Here is a 17,341-nt window from a genome sequence, read left to right as displayed (position 1 = left end):
TTTTAATTAACGTGATGGGTCATGTTTTCACCACACTAAGGCAGGAAATTCAAGGTAAACCAGATACTCTTTCAGTCACACAAACATGAATTAGGCATGTAGCATCAGACTTAATTTCAGTTTCTAGGTCTGTAATTGAATCTAGCTCAATGTGAACTTCTTTTTTTTTTTCACCATCACATTGATATCTGGATGTTGGTGACATTATTTAAAGCAACAAATCAACCTATAGGATTGTGTTCAGCTATACTTTCTTTATGTCATTTGACAGTAAATGGAATAAAAAAAAATGTTACTTTTCTCTAGGGGAAGATTTGCTAAAGGGTTTTCATCTTTTGTCAAGATATTTAATCTTACAGCATTACCAAAAAAAAAAAAAAAAAAAAAAAAAAAAAAAAAAAAAAAAAGAAAATGCACAGTTTGTACAAGCGCAGATTTTTGCATGCACAGTTTGCCTGATTGCTAATTTGGATGAATGCTCTTAGGCTTAACACAGGCAAATGAAAGAGAAAAGATAATTTTTGCATATATCCTCTGTGTCAAGTGTGAGTCCCCGGACTCTAAGGGAAGCAGGTATTCGCTTTTTGGGCTGAAGGCTGTCACTCTGGATCGCCCGATACATCAGTCTTAGTTCATGCATGCCAATGAGAACAAACCCTAACAATGAGCTGTTGAGTGATGCCAACAGAAATGAATGTTTCTGAAAGCTTCAGGGCTTTGGAGAAAGCAGCTGAAGCTAACTGTGTGCCACTCTCACCCCCGCTAGCTGTCCGAAGCAGGGTGAGATTCTGGCAAAACCCTCCCACATAATGGACAAATTTGAACACACCTTTGTTTTGCGGTGGGCTGAGTAAAGCCGATATGAGACTGTATAATTAAGCCAAAATACCCAACCATGTTATTTCCTTGGAGGGGCTCGCTATAGAACAGCCTATCCAAAATTATTAACATGCCTAGTAATTATTATTGTTAATTCCTGTTTGTCAGCCTGTCGCTCCATCACGGCAGCGATCACGTGCTGAGATATCCACTGCTCAGGACATAACACGCTTTTGGAAGCAGACAGTTGTTTAATTGATAGACTGTATAGATGGGCTGACCTGTTACCTTTTCACGTTTCCCTTTACTTCAGCCTCCTGGACTCTCACAGTTCCTTGGTAGCTTTTCTGATCCATCATGTTAGCCTGGCATCTGCGTCTCTGCGCACTGCCTGCTGCCCACCACCAGCCAGATTTCAGCCTCCAACACGTGGCATGCCCTCCTCCCTCACTGTCACCTCACCAGAGAGCTCATTTTGCCTGCACTTCTATTTAATGGATTTCATGTAACTGGCAGAACTGCTTTCTCTCAGGGGTCCTCTCAGCCCAGGGCATCAGCTCCACAAGCACAGAGGAGTGTGTGTTCCCAGATGTACCCAGGTGTGTGCCACGTACCCAAGATCAGGCTCCTGCAGTCTGAGCCTCCCCACCTTGGTGAAACACAGCCATTTATACTTGGAGATACGTTTCCCAACCACCTGGTAACTTCTGCCCTTGCTCTGGAACCTCATCTTTTCTCAAACTGAATTTCTCTGTGGCATGCAGACCTGCAAAAGACAGCATCTTGCACCAGTGTACTCATTTTGACACAGGTGCACAGAGTAAATTGCCCTGTGAGGTGTCTACCCCCTCCTCAAAACAGAGAAAAATGACTGGAAAATGGTTGAATTTTTACAAGCAAATTTTCAAGTATGTGAAGATTTTTTTACTGCCAAGATGTATAATAGGTGTTTTTGAGAGGTCGTTAACTCCAGCAGCATAGTCAAAAACAGTGTTACACCCCACACTGCATCATTCGTTAAGCAATTAAGTTACTGATAGGCTTTTACGTTTATTTACCTTGATGGAAAGATATGTTTACTCAACCTGAGTACAAATCAACATGAGGAGGCGGAAGTTCAGAGTAAATTTGACTAATGATGTTGTGTTTTCATCCTTAAAAGAAAGAAAAAAAGCCTCCCTGCTTTTGATGCCATTTTATCTTCATTGGAAGGGATCCGAAATGATCCCAACTGTCATGTGAGAGCTCAGGGAGGCTCAGATCCTCTTTGATTGCCTCTGAACGTCTCTCTCCGTTGGCTCCTACCTCCCCGTACATGAATACAGCGTGCAGCTCTTCAGGTTGTTTACTGAGCAGCACTTTAACTCTTCCCCCGTGAATGCTCTTGTGCCTTTGAGCAAAGCAGAGTCTGCGGCCACCTCTGCCTGGGGGGAGTGTTAGCACAGCCCTGCTGCTGATGTGAGGGGAGAATTCCCTCTCAGTTTTAAGAAAACTTCTGAAATACAAAACTGACTGGTGCAACTCATATTTCTTTCAGCAAACTTTAATTATCTCTCATTTTCTTTCAGGCCCACTCTGTTCTCCAGCCTCGTTACATGGGTTTCTGTCTCTCCTCAGCATCCCCTTGAATGGCATCTACTGCATGTGAGCATCCTCCACAGTCTCTAAGATACTTTTGTTGTTTTTCTTTTTAAGCATTTGTTTTTTTAAGATGACATTGATAGACGTGAGGCCTAAGTCTGGAGATGTTCTGTGGGTAGAGCTCACATTTATTTCAGTATGTGGAGCAGCTTTAGGATCTGATCCATGTTGAAGACAAGCACTGCGTAATGAGGCCCGGGCATATAAAACAATATGTATTCTAACACAGCTCGCTCAAAACAAATATGTTCCCTTCTCTTCAGCTGGTGTAAACAAACAATCTCCATTGTGCTTGGCGGGCCTCTGCTGTGCTGCCGTGTGTAAGACCAGAGTTTTGCTTCCCAGGAATTAGAAACACAGCCTCTGACTCCACATCATCATCTGCAGTCCCATGAATTAAGGCACTGGTCCTAAAAGCCATACTCAAGTTTGGCGCTGTCACAAGTGCTTTATAGGTAGACCTTTCCATACTACCAGTGTGTTTACACATGGTCTCACCTCTGAGGCTTGGGCTTCTCAGCCAAACCCAAATAGCCCTGAGTTCCAGAATGCTTTGATGCTGTGAAAAAGCAGAGAATTAGTGCAGTAGTTGTAGCAGTATGCTGACCTGCAAAATCTACTCTGATATCTAAATCTTCTTTTGATGAACATTGGCAACTGCGTGAAAGATTACTGATGACTTGAGGTGGGAAACATTAGCAGGACCTACTTCGAAAGTCCCATGTGATATCCATAGACTAATATGGATTTGAACCCAGGTGTCATTCTTCAGCTGAACTTTGATTTTGTGCCGTTCATCAGAACCATTGCGCCGCTCTATAACTTGTGCTGGAAGCGGAGTGAGCTGTTCTGGCGCTGAAACGATTTCATTGTTAGACTAAGTGTTACACAGATGGCATTCTTAAATGTAAAATTCTTTTTATGATTCTTTCGATTTCATATTTATTTCATTAGATCATTATTTATGTTAAAGAGACACCATTAATATGAAACGTGCTCAGCTTAAAAGAGAATGTTGAGAGGAGTTTCAGGTATCTGATCCTCAATCCTTTAGTTTTTCTGTTTCACATTTTCCTGTTTAAAATGTTTTTTGTGTCTCTAGGTGCTATGTGACAGATCCACACAAACAACAGAGGGGAAAGAGCCTCACTTAACTGATTAGAGGAGAGAAGCAGTGAAAGGGAATATGCACAAAGCGCTGCCAAGTTCACAGAGCAAAGGATAAGATAAAAAGGAGAATCATTTCACTATTTTTTCTTATTTTTTATTTAGAGTAATGTGAGGTATTGCTTATAATAACAGCAGGGAAATAATTTTCAGACAAAAATGTGATTTCTTAATCAAGGGTCTCTAATTCAAAATATATTTATTTAATAAACAGTAATTATGATAGCTGCAACTACTCATTCATATCAATAATTCATTCAGAAGTAAAACATATCAACATATTAGCATTTATTTTTCCTTTTAATAGGCTGTGATTTAAAATAAATGTAAATCGTCATAATCATTCAGCTCCATATGCTGGGAGAGGAAAAGTCACCTTAAACCAGATGCATATTTTGAGAAAAAGAGAAGACGAGTTGTTCTAAGGAAACAGTGTATGGGGGCAGATCTTAAGCTGGGGTAAAGATGATCTACCCTCTGCAAGTCAACTCAGCTCTGATGATTGACACCAGCCAAAACCTGTCAGTAATTTTTAGGAACTGGAGTTTTTTGGGGAGTTTTCTGTGGATCCATGTATTGATTTCTTTCTATAAGTAAAAAGATAAGTACAATTTCTTCCAGTTTTAATCAGGAAAAGGCAGTATACATGAATAAGAAAATTCCAATTTGAAGATTTTTATGTGTGGAAACAATAGGCTGCTTTGCCTAAGTTGTAGGTCTGTGCTGCTTGTCTATGAATGTTTATGTGTGTGTTGAGCTGCATGTATTGTTTCCCATTCCTGTTTACTTAGCCAAATCCTCTCCCAACTTTTACCCTTAACAACCCACTTCATTTTGACATCTCTTTTTAATCCCCTGAACGCATTAGATCTCTTGCAGCAAGCTCTCTGTTGAAATTATTTCTTTAGGTCCCTGGTTCAAGATCCAGACAGCTTTGTTTTGATGCTGTGGAGCATGACTCCAAGTGTTAAAAAACTGTTGTTTTTTTTTTGCTTCAGACACAGGGAAGAAGTGATCAAGGGCTAGGGTCCCAGCCAGTATGTGTTACTGCTGTTAGAGCACTTGGTGCATATGTTCTAGCAGCAGCTCTTTCCCTTTTGCTTTCAGTAGGTGAAGCCAAGGATTATGGCTGGGAGATTAATGTGATGAGGATGAGCCTGGGAAGCCTTTGGTGCTCCTTGTATAAGCCTGCTCTGCTTGCTCATACACAGTACACCTGTGGAAACTCGCTGCAACCATAGGGCCCTCTTGTACTGCCTTGTGCTAAGAAAGCTATTTTCCTGCTCCACACAGGCCACCCTGTGTTCTTGCTGGGGGAACAAGGCCATAACACCCTTTACCTTAAGTTCAACTGCAGTGTTTTTCAGGGGGTGCCTTGGGGATGGATGGCATGAGTAGCTGGACAGCCTCAGCACAGCCTAGCCCTGCAAAAAGACATTTTCACAGCCTCCCAGGTGAGATTTGTTGTCCACACAACCGTGGCACACAGCTGGCTGTTATTCTGCTTTCTTTCAAGGCTGGCCCTTCCGTGCTGCTACCCTGCACTGGGCATGCAGACACTGGGCAGCGAAGCTAAGGTGATACCTGATTTTTGTTCTTTTCCAGTCTCTGCAATGCTATACATTGTTACATTCCTCCAACAGTTTCTAAGAAAAGCGAGTCATGTTGCTTAGTTTTCCCTGTCCTCACAAAGAGGAGGCATGTTTTTGCTTTTTCCCCCCCCCACAAGTTATTGTATTGTTCTTCTTTATGGTGTGGCTCTGATTTAGTGCTGGATGAAGCTCAAAAGGAGGATTAGTGTAAATCTACTCCCATATGCTTGGATGCTTTTCTGCACCCTGTCTGTACCATCCTCATTGCTTTTGATGGAAAAAGCTGGGCTATAAACCTGATGAGAACAGGCTTCCATTCAAGATGTTTAGTATTTCCTGCTTCTACTTGGGCCAGTGATACGGCACATCCAGCCCCTTTCGGCCCTTCAGCTCTCTGTCATGGTCTTGTCAGAAATTCAGAAAATCACTATGGCAGAGAATGAATAGGGGAATAAAAGGAATCTGATTTTTCTCCACTTTAATAATGGCTAGATTTGGGTTTAGTTCCACCTTTGGCTGAAATTTTGCTGGAGGATGGGCACAGTTAGAATGTTTTTATTTGAACGGAATTGGTTCATCCATCTTTTAGATGATGGCACTGAAGTGTGAGTCCATTTTTATGGTCCTCAGAGAGAATCTGTGCTTCTTTTTAAGAGATGTACCTTCTGGGAAAGGTAGGGCTGGCTATAAAAGCCCTGATTGTATTGTATTCAAGCAAACCAGGAGCACACGAGGGGAGGAACAGAGACGGTGATAGAAGGAAGGAGAGGTTTTTCCAAGTATATGAGATGTGTTATGCTTTGGTATCACAGGCTTTGCTATGCCTAATGCTTGGGCATTTTCTGGATGATAACTGAATTGCTTAATAACCAAACACCAAGCTGCACTGAACTTGATCCTAAAACTGCAGTGCTATTGCCATTTGGGGGCTTTCTTCTTTACTTGTCATTTTCTAAAGAATTTCTCAGTAGTACTGTAATCAGTCACTCATTTTTTGCTGATTCTCCTCTCTCCATTACAAATGTGTCCGAGTTTGTGAGAGGGAGGCTCTGTTTTCTCAACCAAATCTTCCACTCCTTGATCTATCAATAAATTAAGATTAACTTACAGATTTGACTGAAAATACAGGCTCTTTCCATACCTGTGTAGTCCTATGGATGCAGAAGGAGTTCCAGCCAGCCGGGCAAAGACACCCTTTCCGAATGGCCCCAGCTGGGCTCCTGTGTTGCTCCCCGAGTTTCTCTTGCTCCATACAATGGCTGACATTGTCTGCAAGGAGCAACTCAGATTACGGCCCCCTCCAGCTGCGCTACCCCTGACCCTGCTCCTGCCCTGGGCTGCCCACGCTCTGCCCTCCCTGCAAGCACGGGGACTTCAGCTGAGCCGGCTGCTGCCTGGGAGTGTTGATTCAGGTCTTGAGGGTGGCCTCGGATGCGTTTTAACAGGCAGAGCAGGCACTCCACGGGGATAACATGGAATGATTATTTTAGGGCAGATTTTCCCCTAAAAAAACCCATAGTTCTACATGCACGCAGTTTGATCTTCACACAAAGGATTTATATAAGAACTCACTTCTCTCTGTCGGTTATGAAAAAAAAGCATGCTGGCGGGATTTAGGGAAGTGTGCAAGCTTGAGGATAGCTGCAGACAAAAGAGAGTTTTTCTTCTAAGAACATCCTCACAGCTGGAGCCCTGGCAGTGGTGCTGTCAAAATATTGAGCTGTTACCTGGCTGGGGCAAGGCACGGTGTCTGCTTGGCACCCTCCTGACACACAAATTTGGCCAGCACTTGTCAGAGCACTGTTCCCTGCTTGTACCCTTATGCACAGTTTTTCCATTCAGTGACTACTTTTTGGGGATTTTCGACCCTGCCAGTAGGCTGAACGCCAATGAGGAGAGTAAGGGTGGAGGAAGAAACTCTGTGACTCCTTTACCTGCTAAAGAGAGACCAAGCTTACCTGGACTCTCAGGAATAACACTGCTGCAGTGGCTCCAGACCAGTCCAAAGCAATCATCCCAACTCCTAGGTACCCTGCAAAAAATATGCTTTACATCTCAGAGTGTAGAGACTTAAAGATGGGTCTGCTGGAGGAACAACCAAGTGGGATGGGAAAGATATTCCTTTTAGAGCCTGCACCCCCAGAAGTATTTTTCTGGTCAGATCATCACTCGTGAGCATAGCATCATCTGAGCTCAATCTGCCTTGTGCTGAGAAGGGAAGGTGTGCAACAGTTTGAATCTGCTCAAGTTTTGTCTGTCTTGGACTAGCCCCATTCAGCCCATCTCTGCCTCCCGAAGGGGAACAAGTGCCAAAGCAAAGATGGAGCATAACAATAAAGCCTATATGCTTGCCTTTAATGTAGCACAATGCTTAAAACTGAATATAAACAGAGATGAGGCTTTAGATCTTACTCAAATCTCATTGTAACTTTGAGGTTGTCAGATGGTACTGAAGTGAGAGATCTAGAGTAGGAATATTAGTGAACACAAAAGTCATGATATTTACTCAGTTTATGCATTTTCTCTCTCTCTCTTTTTTTTTTTTCATGAAACTTGCATAACTGGCATGTAATTGTTTTGCTAAGTGAGCCTTGAAAGCAAAAGTCTTGATAGCTGTCAAATATCTTCTTCGTAGTACAGTGTGTTGTCCTCAGAAGCTAATCAGTAGAACTTGCTCAGAAGAACTTAATCAGCAGAACTGAGCACATTGTCAGTACTTAACAAATAATAAATTATAATAATAACAGCAGTTCCTTTTGACATAACCTATCAATTTTTTTGCTTGATTTTAGGGAGTGCCTTCCTTGCCTCTAGTTAAGATTTATACGTACTAGTGCTCTGCTTACTACGGTTGAGAGGATGGGTGATACAGCTTAACAGGGTAGAAGTACTGATCGAAATGAAACTTGAACAAATGGCCGAAATAGAAACTTGAGAAAGTTCCTTGACTGTTCCTTTTCATTCAAAAAGAGAATTTCAGAATAAATTTGATCAGTTCAGTTGTTCAAAGGTAAAATGCCATGCTTACAAGTTAATAGAATCACTTGTGAATTTCCCAAGTCCCTTTTTATTTTTTTAAAAAGATACTCATTAGGCTTTCCTTACAGAAAGGTGAACGTATCCAGCAGCATGTCTATTATTATTAATTGTTATTATTATAAGGGAATTGGATAGCTTAGAGGGCTGTTAACAGATCTGAGGCTATCACTTCTTTGTCACCACTGTAATTTGGCTTGAGCAGGGAGTTACTGATAATCATTTCATTTTCCGACTGTTTGGTGGTTCATGTGCAATTAGTTGATGGGTTTTATTTACTTCCAACAAGAGTATATGCACATTATAAAGAAAACCACCAGGTCAACTCTAAGCTGCTGCTAACTGTCTCAGGCTTAAATGGAGCCGTGTCAATTTATCCCAGTTGAAGATCTGACCAAGGATCACAACTGGCATTAATTAGTAGATGTGTTATCAGACTCCACTGAGATGCCCTGGGTTGAGTGACGACAGGTCAACACCATGTCGGTACAGGCAGGTGGGAGATCCAGGTCCTCCCTACAGACACCTTGGTGGCTTCTACTGCTGTGTGGCATTGCCATGCCACTAGCCTTCGTGAGAAGGACCCCACAGCTGGGCACAGCTAGTCATATTAGAACCCAAGCAATGCAAGGCAGCTACTAAAAATTGGGGAGGAGGGAAAAGGAAGGTGTAGTGCTGGAATGAGTCACCCCAGAGCTCAGTGTGCATGAGACTGCTCTGCTAGTTCTAAGTGAAACAACTGACTCTGGTTTTCTGGTGGTATGTGTGCACCAACTGAGCTAACACTAGCGCTAGCTGCACATGCATGACAGAAAGGTGAGGGAGATGCTGCTGAAAATACAGATACCCAAAGGCCACAGAACAAACTTGGTCCTCACATTGCTCAGGGAGTAATATCCTCAGCCTTTACCAGCTACACATACTCTTTACAAACCGGCTCAAGTTCACAGACCTCATACTTTTTAATGCACTTGAAAACATCGTCTTCTTGCTCCAAGACATTTTTGCTGTAACCCTGGAAATGGAAAGAAGAGTGGGAGTTCAGTAGTAGCAGGAGCACAGAAGACTGACCTAGACAATGGGAAGATACAGAATAGTAACATGCAGTGGTAATTGTCACCTGCAAAATATCCATCAGTACTTCTGCAAATTCCTTCCACAATTTCCAACAAGATAACAAAAGATAAGTCCAGTTGCAGGCATTGAGCCTTTGGTTTTTCTCACCTTCCTCTTAACTTCTTTAGCCAAGACACATCTGGGTCCTTCTCTGAATAGACACCTTTGGGTCCAAAGCCACAAAATGAGATGACTGAGGCTCAGGCAGGATATAGATATTAAGGCCAGCAATTCCAGCCCACACATCTGCAACGTTTATCACCTGTATTTTTGCTAATAAAGATTCTAAGACATCTAACACCTTTGTCATGCCTATGCTTGTTGGCCAGTCAGTCACCAGCTTAACTGGGCTGAACTTCAGCAAAACCTCTTCAAAAAGCATCCTGGCAAAGCACGTGTAACACACAGTAAGGACTGGACAGCGCATAACACACAGCAGCTGTCTTCACTTTGCTTCAAAGTAAATATCTTCAGTGCTCACCTGAGCTTTGGGGATTTCAAGTCCTTATCTCTTATCTGCAAAGAGAGCAGGAACTCTGGTTAGGAAGCTACGAGTATTCAAGGGGCAAGATATTTTCTATACTTCTTGCAGTAGGGGTGCTCATGTGCGTGTGGTTCTCAGGGAGGAGTTTAAAGCAATAAGGTGGAGAATAGGATACGTTTTCCACCCCTGTGCTGACTTAGCTTGTTCTGCACTTAGCTGTTTTGGATTGGCACAAGATAGAGAATTTTGTTCAGTATGCTCACTGCTGTGTAAGGGGTTTCAAAAATATTGGCTTTGCAGCCTAATGAAAATACAGTGATTTTTCAGAAAAATCAGTAGAACATACCCTCTAAGGATACGCAGATGTAGTGATTATTGGAGTTTTAATTAAAATAGCAGGTAAAATAAGTATTATGGTGTGTTATTATTTCAGAGATAACAACAGAATAAAGGTCCCATTTCTTTCTTGAGTGCAATTTTCTAAATGAAAAAGTAAACATTAATATCTTCAGCGATCTTACTGATCTTGTACGATAATTTAGAAAAATATCTCTATTAGGGATAGTTATATATGCTTTTTGTTGGAAATGCAATCACACAATATGCACATAGCTGCAATCTGTAGACAGATTAAGTAAATTAAATCACTCAACGTCTTTTTTCAATAGCTCTGAAGTTAAAAGTAATTTGCAAAGAAAATACTCAGTTTCAATTGGTTTGTAATATCTGTTAATGATCTTTGGAAAAATTTCTGATAACACACGGGAATTCCCTCAGGGACAGGGTTGTGAATAAGTGGATTTTTTTAAGTTTCAGATGTCATTAGCTAGTGATTTCTTTGATGTAAAAAGCTGTTACAGAATAAATTGCAGAGGTTTACGAGTATACAGGACAATCCTTTTTGTGAATAATATCCTTTTTTTTTTTTTCATGGCACTTCCTGCCCCCAAAAGAAGAAATTTAAGATCTAAGTTGTCATTGCAAGCATACTGGAATCACAATGGCTCTGGGATTTTGTGCTTAGTTTCTGTGTCTTTATGTGAATGTACAGTGTAAATCTTCTTCTTGAAGGATCTGTTTTGCTCCCTTTTGATGTGATTCTTCTTTTTGTCCCTGGCAGATAACTTTTTCAGCCCACAAAGCTGAAACACTTTCTGTGATTCAAATGGCTCCAGAACATCTACTCACTAGAAGACATCCTCCCTGATTTCTTGTGGTGCCTGTTGGATTGCTGAAGTTGCAGGTGAGTGTAAACATGGAGAAGAGGGCCTCTATTCTTATAGTGCTCTGTTAGAATGAAGTCTCTATCACCTTTTTGACAGTTCAGAGACAAACGAGATACCAGAACAGAGGAATGTTTCTCAGAAGGACCAGTGAGACATCTCCTGACCTCTGTCTCCATTGGAGGATATAACTGGAGTAGAAAAGAGAAGCAGAGGCACCACAGACTACAGATACCCATGGGGAATGTTGTTCTGCCTCAAGTTTCAGCTCTACAACATGGCCATGGCCAGATGAGGATGGACGTTATATACCCATAGGTTCCTGTGAGTGGGTGAAGTGGGTAAGGGTTTAGACAGAGGCTGGTAACAGTCTGAAGGGATGCTGATCTGGGTGATGGGGACTGGGACTCCAAAGCATTCTGTTGCAGATCAAAAGATAAGTCTAGTTGCATCCATTGAGCCTCTGGTTTTCTCACCTTCCTCCTAACCTGTTTTCCCAATAATTTATTTGTCTCAGTCTGCTTTTTCCTTATCTGCAGATAGGGCTACAAGGCATACCATACTACAATGAATATGGCCACTTACTCCATGCTGGACTATGGGAGAAAGTTTTGCACAGCTCTAGTAAAAGAGGTGAACAGCTACAGGTTTGAAATGCCTCCTAGCCTTCCGTAGACCTCAAAAGGCCCACCTCACTTATCCTGATTATCCATTAGTAGATCAGACAGCATCTCATTTCGTAGACACAAATGTTCAGTGGTGTTCTGCAGTTGCTTCAAGAATAAAGAAACTTTCTCCTGAATCTTTCTGAGCAGTTGCTGGCACTGGTCAACCATAACACAACTTGTCTTTGCCAGAAGCCAATGTCAGACAGTATGAAAGGGAACTTCCCCCTCCTTCCTGCATATTTAAGTGCATAACAGTTTACCATGGAAGATGATATGCTTGGAGATATGATTTTGCAGAGAGTTGTTAGAGTTAGGGTACTAAGGATAGACTGCAGTTGGACTTGATGTTCTTTCAGGTCTTTTCCAACCTGAGTAATTCTATGATTCTATGATGCCTTTCTGACTCTATTTATTGACTAGCTTTTACCAAGAACTACTGACACTATTACATAATACTTATTAGTAAAACTCTCACAGATTTTTTCAAGGCCAGGAACAACCACTATTATCATCCAGTCTGATCTTCTGCATAATATATGCTACTGAACTTAACCTAATCTGAACTCGGTGTGTAGATTTGCTTTTATGTCTAAAAATGCCTCATCACTTACAAATATGATACTGTTTCACAGAATACTATCTGTGCAGCAGCAAGTTCCATTAATTAACCGTACATTGTTTGGAAAAGCAATACCTCTTATCCGTTTGAAATTCGATACCTCTTCGTTTCACCTTGCGGTATAGGAAAGGGTTTTTTATTCCTTTGCTGCTAATTAGGTTGGAGGATCATGAGGACAAAATGTTATTTATATTATAGTCATGTTTAAGGAGAGCTCTGATGAAGCATGGGGATTCCACTGCACAAAGTGAGGGAGACTGCACAATCTCTTCAGGACTGCTTGAATAGACAAATGGCATATTTTCAAAAGAGCTAAATGATTTCACCAAAACGAATGTCAGACAAGTCAATGGATTCATACTACTCAATCACCTATGCATTTCTGAAAAATCAATCCAAAGTCTGAAGGAAAGAAAAGCATGGAAAAATAAAGTCCCTGAAGCTAAGGCCAAGAAATATGTTTGGTATATAGTCAGTGAAAAGAAAATCGTGTTGCTAATATGCAGTGGACCTTTGTCCACTGTCCATAGGTTACTTTGATTTCCACAAGCTCATGGCCTTAAAGTCTTCCCTTTAAGAGAGCAGGGTGCAGTGGTGAAAGAACAAAGCCTGCTGCATGTGTAGTCCCCAGATCTTTTGCCTAGAGACCAAGGACAACTACAGTAACTCAGGCAACAGTTGTTATCCAAGTTTATGGAAAGGGTTCATGTGAGATTTGCAGTCCTGTGAGGGTCAATCTGCTTTGACAGATAGGCTGGGGTTTGTGTTCTTTCCCTCTTCTCAAGGAAATTCCCCATCCTTTTGACTTTTATCATTTCTTATTGCCATTCTCTGGACTTGTTCTATTTCTACTTCCTTTTTTACAGGGATGAGGTGACCAAATTTGAAGACAGTATTCAAAGTGAGGATGTGCCACTGATTTATATAATGGCATTATAATATTTTCCATATTATTCTCTAAAACTCTTTTCTTCATACAAACCCCTTAAGATTCTTTTTAATTCTTTGAACTATAGTGCCTTTTAACATCTGTAGTTTACTCTGATCAGATTTTGACAAAGGAATAAAAGGCTCCATTTTTCACATAGAATTTTATTTATTGTTTGAACTTTAGAGGAGAAATTGGTTAACTTACAATTTAAAATTCTTGGCAATGTAGACCACTGGACAAGGATTTCATTATCAGCCCTTCTGTACTTTCTGTAGAAATGTGCAAACCTGAAAGTTGGCGGACAAAGTCTTGGCTAAAAAGACTTTACTTTCCTATTATAAACATAGCCAAAGACAGTTTGGAGCTGCAAGCATTCCCAAAGATGTCAGAGATATCATTCTTCCTGATGCAGTGTGCTTGGGCCATGCATTGGCAGGCCACCCAGCCAGTGCCGTGTATATGTGCAAGCGGCACCCAAATGCTGTGGTCTCCTGTTTACCTTACCATGTACTTCCACAGTAGGTCAGGGAAAGACCCCTCTGAAAATGAGGCAGTTGGTGACTGTAGAGGGTGAGAATCTTGCTCTCATGTCACAGCTGGGCATGATGCTTTCATCAGGGTATTAGAAAAGGCTCAAGGAAAACAGTTACATCCATCCTATTGCCTAAGACACTTCCCGCAGCTACTGACTTGTCTTAGAGTTACCAATCCAAATGCTGACCCTGCCTGACCCTACTTATCTTTTAAAAGCTGACAAGATCACAGCCTGAAGCAGTATAGCCACAGGCTCAGTACTGGCTACTAAAATGTCTGTTTAGTATTTTCAAAAATGCTGCTTTTAAGATTTACAATACAAGCTGCTGGATGTATGGACAACACCGAAACACAACCCTGACCCCTGATCATTCAGCCCCACTTACACAGAAATTTGTGCCTCTCGAGGGGCCAGCACTGAGTTGCTGCAAAACAGTCATTCCTTACTTGCAAGTGAGCTGGAATTGAAGTGTCATGGGGTTGTATGCATTCAGGTACTGATTTCAGAATTCATTGTCAGCTTCTTTCATTAGCTGCATTACTGCTTTAACAGTAGAAAGAGTTCCGCCATTTTTGTGTAATATCTTTTGGTTTGGTATAGAAAATCATCCTAATTCTTTTATGACCAAAGCAGTTTTTCATCACAAGTTGGTTTTAGATGAACTGTAAGTTTCTTCCCTAGCAATGAAAGAAAACACATATTTTTCTGAATATTTCTAAGGTTAAATGGATAAACACAGTTTTAAATACTCAGGAAACACTAAGGGACCAATCTAGCTTAGTTGTTTGTGCAGTCATACATGATACAAATGATATAGTTCTTGCAGAGTTCTTGAAGGAAAGACATGGAAAAGACACTGAGGTCTTATTGCTCCTGTTGGAAACTTCTGCTAACTATAGCAAGAGTTGGACTGGGCCCAGAGAAACCAAATACACACAAGTTGCAATGAGTTGGCCATACAAGCAAGGAAAATCATAGATAACAGATACACACAAATTAGTAATGTACCTTTAAGGTCATCCAGTACAGCTTGCTGGCACATTGAGATTGTCTCCTATGGTATATTTTTGGTTGCTTTGGATGCCTGGATTAAATGTCCTAAATAATGCCATGTACTTAAGGAGAGATTGTGCTGCCTAGTATATCCTGTTAGAAGTTTTTTTTCCTTTCTTAACATTATCATATTTCTCCCAGTTACATTTCTTCGCAAACCTCCTTATTTCCCTTCTGGGTGCTATTTTTCTCCAGTGTCTTCAGACTAATGTGATGTTCCATTTAGTTAACGTTAAGTCAGTTCATACCTAGTTAGATCATTTAATTTTTTCTGATAAACCAGTCCTTTCAGTCTCCTGGTTATTTTCTCATCTCCTCTTGTCCCACTCCTGTCTGTCAGTATCTTTTTTAGTTTTAAGATTTTAAAGATGTGGTGCACTTATCTGAACTAACTTCAGGTCTGGCATCGACTTGAGCACTGTCAATATCTTCTCACTGGAAACCACTCCTGATGTGCTCAAGGGAAAGCCACTAACACTCCGAGCAGACAAGCAGGCAGAGCATCCTGTTCAAACCATTTCCTTGATACCACCTGTTTTACTGATCAACAATAACAAAAAATGTTAAAACATTTAGCCTGGTGATTCAAAAACGAAATATGGGTCACTATTTGTTGTCGATATTTCCAAACTCTTAGTCATGGACATTACAATCTAAAATTATGGAAGACATTGTCTTGTAACTATATTTGGGTGCCACTGGAGTACACTGTGGAAAGTAATTATATATGTAGGCACAAGCCTAGCTGTTCACATCAGGCAATAAATTCTGATCAACAAACAACACTCCTTTAGTGCTAAATGAAATCTTGGCTGTAATTGAATGTCTTTACCTTTGTGTTCTGCTGGATTGGAGGAATATCATTTTAATCTGCTCTCTTTAAATTTTCATTAAGGAACGCTTCAGCTACCTACAGCCTCATCTGATGATGTTTAATGATATAAGCTAGTGCATTCTTCCGTGCACCAGCAGGGGCTTTTTTAAATTGGTCAACTGTACAGAACATTGTTTTCATGTTTAATGTACTTGGAATCAACCTTTTAACATAATGATGTCTCTACAGACAGTTTATGTACATAGCTCACACACATATGTGCATGTGTATGTATACATATATATGCGTAAGTGCACACATACATAGAGAAACAGTGATCCTATTCACCTTCTTGAAAACATTTCAGCTACTATTAGCATAAATGTGCTGTTAAGTTGGCAGTGTTATACATTTTTGTTGGAGTTTACTTCTGTAACCTAAAATCAGGCAGATAAGCTGTGAAACTCATGCAGCTGATGACATAATGCTGGGATCTCATGATGCTGAATGTCATATTTCTAGGCGTAAAGGATGGATGTTCCTTTCTGGAATTATTATGCTGCTTATTGCAATATATGTTTTCTTGTTTTCATGTGGGCACTGAGATGTTCAAACCATTAAATTTATATGGTATAATGAGTCCTGTGTTCCTTATTTATTCTAAAGAAGGCATTATCTTTCTGTGGTTGTTTTATTGTATAATAAAGCCAACTACTCCAAGAATCTGTGATGAACATAGCAATAAGCTGTGACAATATGCACAGTTACATTTAATGCTGATGTCCAAATGTACATATGTGCATATAAATAAGTATACATGTAAATTCAAGCACTCAAAGATTGATACACACACAAATTAAATGCAATCAATTGGGACATGGCATAAGTAGATTCAAAGCTCACCTGTTATGGCTTTGTGAAGGGGGAATTCCAAGCCACAAAGACACACATGAAAGTAAAGCTCAATATACTCCATTGGCTCGTTACCATTCTGCTTAACAGTGACAGGCTGTATGCTAAGACAGGGTACCAGCAGACATTCGCCATGACAGCTGGTTCAAAACAGAGCTTTCAAAATAGTGCAACACCCCTTACTTCCTTCCAAATCCTGGTGTTTGCCAGCAGCACTTAGCTGAGTCTGGCTCTGAAGGTCAGATGTTCAGATAAAAGTTGCTTGAAATGAATCTGATTCTTTGTTTTTGGGCTGTGTATATGTTCAAGTGTAGCATCTAGGCTCTTCATGAATTTGTGTCCGAGTTCACACGTGAGTAGTGCTTGCCTATTACCTGAAAAAACGATGGATGTTTCTCCCCAATACCATGCTCTGTTTGCTTGAGATTGTCCTCTATCAAATTCTCCTTTCTTTTGTGGGTTACGTAAAATGAGAGCCATACACAAGCTTCTTGTATTCACTGAAAAAAAAGAAAAAAAAAAAAAAAAGCACAGCCCCTCTGTTGAGAAATAGAAGCAAAATGGTTTCTCTATAACATCACCCACATCACACGCACTGCTCAGCCAATTAGGGACAGAGAATAAAAAATACTTAGTTTATCCTGTGTGACTTTTCCCAGTAGATGCATATAGAGTCTGGAAATAAACACACTCCTCCTTTGGAAGGAAACGCAAACAGGGTTTATCTATTT

The 17,341-nt window shown here is 40.7% G+C and overlaps 1 long non-coding RNA gene across 2 annotated transcripts in view; it reads left to right on the top strand.

Moving 5' to 3' along the window:
- LOC107306657 overlaps positions 1-16,338 on the top strand; it is a 30,951-nt gene extending 14,613 nt beyond the window's left edge. The window contains exons 2-4 of one of the 2 annotated variants that reach the window (XR_001552226.2): positions 2,388-2,463; positions 10,976-11,098; positions 11,178-16,338. This is a non-coding gene — a long non-coding RNA (uncharacterized LOC107306657). Of the gene's footprint in view, positions 1-471; positions 2,464-10,975; positions 11,099-11,177 lie in introns of those variants that run through there. The other variant, XR_001552225.2, reaches the window with a different exon arrangement.
- The last annotated feature ends 1,003 nt before the right edge of the window (positions 16,339-17,341 follow it).

Source organism: Coturnix japonica, chromosome 1 (assembly GCF_001577835.2).
Source record: "Coturnix japonica isolate 7356 chromosome 1, Coturnix japonica 2.1, whole genome shotgun sequence".
Taxonomy (NCBI): Eukaryota; Metazoa; Chordata; class Aves; order Galliformes; family Phasianidae; genus Coturnix; species Coturnix japonica.
This window is presented reverse-complemented; position numbering and strand designations above follow the sequence as displayed.